A 6,000-nucleotide genomic window follows, 5' to 3' on the forward strand; every position below is an offset into this window, starting at 1 on the left:
GGCACAGACCATACAAGTCTGCCCAGCAGTATTTCCCGCCTCCCAACCACCAGTCCCGCCTCCCATCATCGGCTCTGGTACAGACCGTATAAGTCTGCCCTCCCCTATCTTAGCCTCCCAACCAACAACCCCTCTTCCCCTCACCTGCTCCGCCACCCAATTTCAGCTAAACTTCTGAGGATCCATTCCTTATGCACAGGATTCCTTTATGCATATCCCACGCATGTTTGAACTCCGTTACCGTTTTCATCTCAACCACCTCCCGCGGGAGGGCATTCCAAGCATCCACCACCCTCTCCGTGCAAAAATACTTCCTGACATCTTTCCTGAGTCTGCCCCCCTTCAATCTCATTTCATGTCCTCTCGTTCTACCGCCTTCCCATCTCCGGAAAAGATTTGTTTGCGGATTAATACCTTTCAAATATTTGAACGTCTGTATCATATCACCCCTGTTCCTCCTTTCCTCCAGGGTATACATGTTCAGGTCAGCAAGTCTCACATTCCAGATGTGTCACCTGGAATGTGGGAGGCATCAGCTCACGATTAAAAGAACAAAAATATTGCATCACTTGCAGAGACATAAAATAGACATCGCTTTGCTGCAAGAAACGCACCTTAGCCAAGAAGAACACACTAAGTTAAAGACGTGGTGGGTGGAGGAATGTATTTCGGCAGGAGCACAGGGGAAGAAAGGAGGGGTGGCGGTGTTAATTAGAAAAGGGGTGGCAGCGGCAGTCCGACTTCTTAAAGGAGATCCAAGGGGCAGATATGTGGTGGAGGTGGAGATGGCGGGTCAAACGATCCTAATTTGTAACTTGTATGCACCCAACCAATATGATAAGCAATTTTACAATCAAGTAATAGCCCACCTTCTCCAGCACTCCAAGACTTACACACTAGTAGGAGGAGATTTTAACACGGTGTGGGATCCCTCAATAGACAGCTCTAAGGGGCAGAGAAGTGATAACACGGCGTCCAATAAGGGCCTGAAGCGACTGGGACAGATGTTGGACTTAGTAGATATATGGAGAGTCCTACATCCTGGTGAGCGGGATTATACCCACCATGCACGGGCGCATACATCTCAAGCTAGAATAGACTACATACTCACATCAGAAGCCATGTTTGGAGGGATAAAAGAAGTAAATATAGGGCCTTACACGATATCAGACCATGCATGGGTATATATAGAGTGGAACATGGGAGATACGGGATCTAAGGATGGCTCTTGGCAGTTTCCACTAGAGTTGTTTAACGATGGGACATTCAGAGAGAAATTAAAGGAACGATGGGAAGATTATATGACCCTGAACACAACATATAGGAGACCCGGTTTTGTTTTGGGATGCAGCAAAGGCAGTACTCCGTGGTGAAATAATTAGTTATTATCACCATGTGAAGAAAGCCTGAAACAGGGAAATTTTGCGTTTGAGCGCATTAGTTTGTCAAGCCCGGAAAGCATACGGACAGAGACAAACTGACGCCCACCGCAGCAAACTCTTAGAAACACAGACAGCACTCAACGTGCTACTACATCAGCGGGCATCTAAATCCCAGTTGTACTATAAGTATCAGTTACATAGATTCGGCAATAAGGCAGGGCGCCTGATGGCTAGACTGGCTAACCCACGGGGCAGTAAAAGGCAAATACTCCAAATACGGGAGAAAAGGGAAAGATAGAGAGTAAGACGGAGCAAATCTGCCAAACTTTCGCCGCATTTTATGGTAAACTCTACGCGAAGCCAGAAGACCAAGGACTACCAGAGTCTATATATTTAGATAATTTAAGCTTGCCATCCCTCAGTCAACAGGACAGAGACAAACTGAACAAGCCGGTTGAGGTGGAGGAAGTGTTGGGGGATAGCACAAGGGAAACGGCAAAAAGCACCAGGCCCGGATGGGCTACGAATAGAATTCTATAAAATATTAGGAGACAGCATTGCCCCGACCTTGACCAATTATTTTAATAGAATGATAGATATGGAGCAATCAGCGGATGGTCTGGCTCTGGCGCAAATAGTGGTGCTACCAAAACCGGGGAGAGACCTACTAAATCCGGAGTCATACCGACCGATTTCCCTTCTAAATGTGGATTTTAAAGTGTTGGCAAACCGTATGAAAAGAGTGCTGCCAAAGTTAATACATGAGGCACAAGTGGGCTTCGTAGAAGGCAGAGTAATAGCTAAAAACCTCAGGAAAATCATAGCAGCCTTGGAAATGCGGAGGCGCAGGAACGCCCAGTCTTTACTTATTAGTTTTGATGCCGAAAAGGCTTTTGATAGAGTACACTGGGCGTTCCTGTTCGACGCTGGAAAAATATGGGTTTAGCGGCCGGTTTTTGGCGGCAGTACGGACCCTGTATCATAGGCCGAAGGCAAAAATAAGAGTCAATGGGGTGGAATCGGAGGAGTTCTTGATACAACGGGGAACTCGACAGGGGTGCCCCGTGTCCCCGATGCTGTTTGTCTTGACTCTTGACCCGTTGATTCGAGAGATAATAGACAATCCGTTGGTAAAGGGGATGCAAATGGGACGTTCAGTATTCAAAATAGCGGCCTTTGCGGATGACCTCCTAGTTATGATTACAGAACCACGGGCATCCCTCTCGGCGTTAATGGAAATCCTGAAGGAATATGGAGACTATGCAGGCCTTAAGTTGAATCTGGCAAAATCGGAAGCACTGGCTTCGTCACTAATAGTCAGACAGCTATGGAATCAGGATTTTCCCTTGGGATGGGCAGACAAATCATTTAAATATTTAGGAATCAGATTGACCATGGAATTAGAGAATTTATATGAGATTAATATAAACACCATGGTGGATGAGACTAAACGCCAGTTAGAGAAATGGGAAGGTCTCCCATTGACGCTGAGAGGCAGGATAAATCTAATTAGAATGGTAATACTCCCGAGATGGTTATATCTCATGCAGACGCTCCCCCTGCGTGTACTGAAGAGAGATTTGACTAAAGTCATGAGAGTATTTAGTAGGTTTTGCTGGGCACAAAAGAAACCTAAAATGCAAACTCCGTTATTATTGGGAGGATGGGGTCATAGAGGACTAGGATTGCCAAATCTAGCCGGATATAATCAGGCATGCCTATTAAGGCATATAGGAGACTGGGTTGGCCAGACTAATTTATTTACACCGCTAGATATAGAAGAAGAATATTTCGCCCCCTATGACATGAGGGGCATAATTGAACGAAAACGTCTATCTCCATGGGCGTTATCTCCGAGAACGGGTCCGTGAAGGGGCGGACCGAACCGTATTTTCAAAAAAATAGACGTCCATGTTTTATTCGACAATTTGTGAGTTGGGCGTTTTTGTTTTTCAGCGATAATGGAAAATGAAAGCGCCCAGCTCAAAAACGAATAAATCCAAGGCATTTGTTCGTGGGAGGGGCCAGGATTCGTAGTGCACTGGTCCCCCTCACATGCCAGGACACCAACCGGGCACCCTAGGGGGCACTTTTACAAAAACAAAAAAAAAGGTAAAAGAGCTCCCAGGTGCATAGCACCCTTCCCTTGTGTGTTGAGCCCCCCAAATCCCCCTCAAAACCCACTGCCCACAAGTCTACACCATATTATAGCCCTAAGGGGTGAAGGGGGGCACCTACATGTGGGTACAGTGGGTTTGGGGGTTGGACGACTAATAAGCATTAAGCAGCACAATTGTAACAGGAAGGGGGGGGTGGGCCTGGGTCCACTGCACCCCCTAACAACTGCTCCAGGGACCTGCATACTGCTGCCAGGGAGGTGAGTATGACATTTGAGGATGAAAATAAAAAGTTGTGAAACATCATTTTTTGTGGTGGGAGGGGGTTAGTGACCACTGGGGGAGTCATGGGAGGTCATCCCCGATTCCCTCTGGGGGTAATCTGGTCATTTAGGGCACTTTTTGGGGCCTTATTCGTGAAAAAACAGGGTCCAGGAAAAGTGCCCTAAATTCTCGCTAAAAACGCATATTTTTTTCCATTATCGGCGAAAGGCGCCCATCTCTGTTCAGGTGATAACCACGCCCCAGTCCCGCCTTCACCACGCCTCCGACACGCTCCCGTCAACTTTGTATGCTTCCGCAATGGAGTGCAGTTGGAAACGTCCAAAATCGCCTTTCCATTATACCGCGTTATTCGTTTTTGGGAGATAAACGCCTATCTCCCGATTTAGGTCGCAATATAGGCGTTTTTGTCTTTCCATTATAAGCTGGATGGTCACTTTGCTGCATCTAAAACAAGGCCAGCTCCCGGCCCACTTCAAACGTTGTTCTTTGCTTCAACCGCTGAAGGCGGCATGGAGGATGGTGATTAAAAGGTTGGGAGGGAGTGCCACAACATCATAGCTCTTATCATTTAGGGGAACCCGAATTTTGAACCAGGTCAAAGTAATTCGGTATTTCTCAGATGGGAACAACTAGGAATTACAAGAGTGGAGCATTTATTAGGAGCTGCAGTGACTATTATCCCGTTTGAGGAATTACAGGCAAAGATTGGGACTGCATGGGGAGACCGATTCGCTTATGCCCAAGCCAAACACTACATCTTAGCCTTGCACCAATCAGACTTACGGAGGAAACTAGGGGGTAAAGTACGGATATTTTTCCAACCCATGGAGGTGACGGGTGTGACAGTATCAAACATATATAAAATGTTGCAGAAGCGAACCCCACCACATAACTTAAACTACCGTATTTTTCGGACTATAAGACGCACTTTTTTTCCCCCAAATTTGGGAGGAAAATGGGGGGTGCGTCTTATAGTCCGAAGGTAGCGAGGTCCAATTTCGGGATCGCCCTCCCCCCGAGTTCGGGATCGCCCTCCCCTACTCACGTCACGCGATGTTCCCTGGTGGTCTAGTGACATCGGGGCAGGAAAGAGCCCCCTCTTTCCTGCCCAGCGCGCTGCTCTGTCCTCCTGTATGCTCCCTGACGGTCTCGGCGAGATTCAAATGGCCTAGGGTTCTTCATTTGGGGGTGACATTTTTTCTAGTGGTTAGGGGGTGGACTTTGGTCCTGGGGAACTGAGTTGGATTCCCACTTCAGGCACAGGCAGCTCCTTGTGACTCTGGGCAAGTCACTTAACCCTCCATTGCCCCATGTAAGCCGCATTGAGCCTGCCATGAGTGGGAAAGCGCGGGGTACAAATGTAAAAAAACAAAACATACCCCACACTCTATATCATGCCTTTTGGGGATGTCCAAGAGTAAAAGCTTTTTGGGGAGAGATCCAGAGATTTATGTCTTTTATAGTAAAGAAACCCGTGGATGGAACCTGGGATCATTACGTGCTAGATACACAAACAGCATTCCAAACACAGGCTGGGGGGATAGAATATGGTGTCGCAAAGTATGTTTGGTGGCTAGAAAAAATTTTTACAAAATTGGATCTCATCAGACCCGCCGGCTTAGTGGCATTGGAGAAACCAAGTGCACGAGTTGGCCACTGGGAAGCCGGGGCAAAGGGATCTCCGAAACGGAAAAAGAATTTTGTAAGGATCTGGGATCATTACATACAGGAACTAAGCCCGCAGGACGAAGTGCTTCTTTGCTGTAACCCTGATATGGGGAGTGATACTCCCTACAAAACCACCCCCAGTTAAGGTTGACACGCAGGGAAGGGGAGGCAGGTACCCCTGGGCTATCAGAGCCAAGCCAGAGGGGGTAAGGGGGTATAGGAGGTACTAAATGGGTATGAGTCTATAGATTATTCGGATGTATGATTACCAAAGGATTGGGAGGTGGGGTAGGAGGGGGAAGCTGAGGGGAAAGGGGGGGGGTGGAAATTAAAAGTTGAAGTTACTGTTCAGAATTGTATGGCTTATATAACTAATCATTGATGATTTAGTCCAGAGAAATGTACTGTGTGATTAATATGCTAAGTGCTAATAAAAACTGTTTAATAAAAGAAAAAAATGAAATGAAAAAATAATGAACTCTGAAATAGGGTGTCCTGTTTGCTGTTGTAGGCATTGGTCACTTTCAAGGATGTTGCTGCTTATTCTT

At 46.9% G+C, this 6,000-nt stretch overlaps 1 long non-coding RNA gene across 1 annotated transcript in view; it reads left to right on the forward strand.

The window, feature by feature from the left end:
• The window catches only part of LOC115458913, a 29,603-nt gene extending 23,607 nt beyond the window's left edge, over nucleotides 1-5,996 (forward strand). The window contains exon 3 of the long non-coding RNA XR_003940168.1: nucleotides 5,964-5,996. This is a non-coding gene — a long non-coding RNA (uncharacterized LOC115458913). The remainder of the gene's footprint in view (nucleotides 1-5,963) is intronic.
• Nucleotides 5,997-6,000: the final 4 nt, after the last annotated feature.

This window comes from Microcaecilia unicolor, unplaced genomic scaffold (assembly GCF_901765095.1).
Source record: "Microcaecilia unicolor unplaced genomic scaffold, aMicUni1.1, whole genome shotgun sequence".
NCBI classification, from domain to species: domain Eukaryota; kingdom Metazoa; phylum Chordata; class Amphibia; order Gymnophiona; family Siphonopidae; genus Microcaecilia; species Microcaecilia unicolor.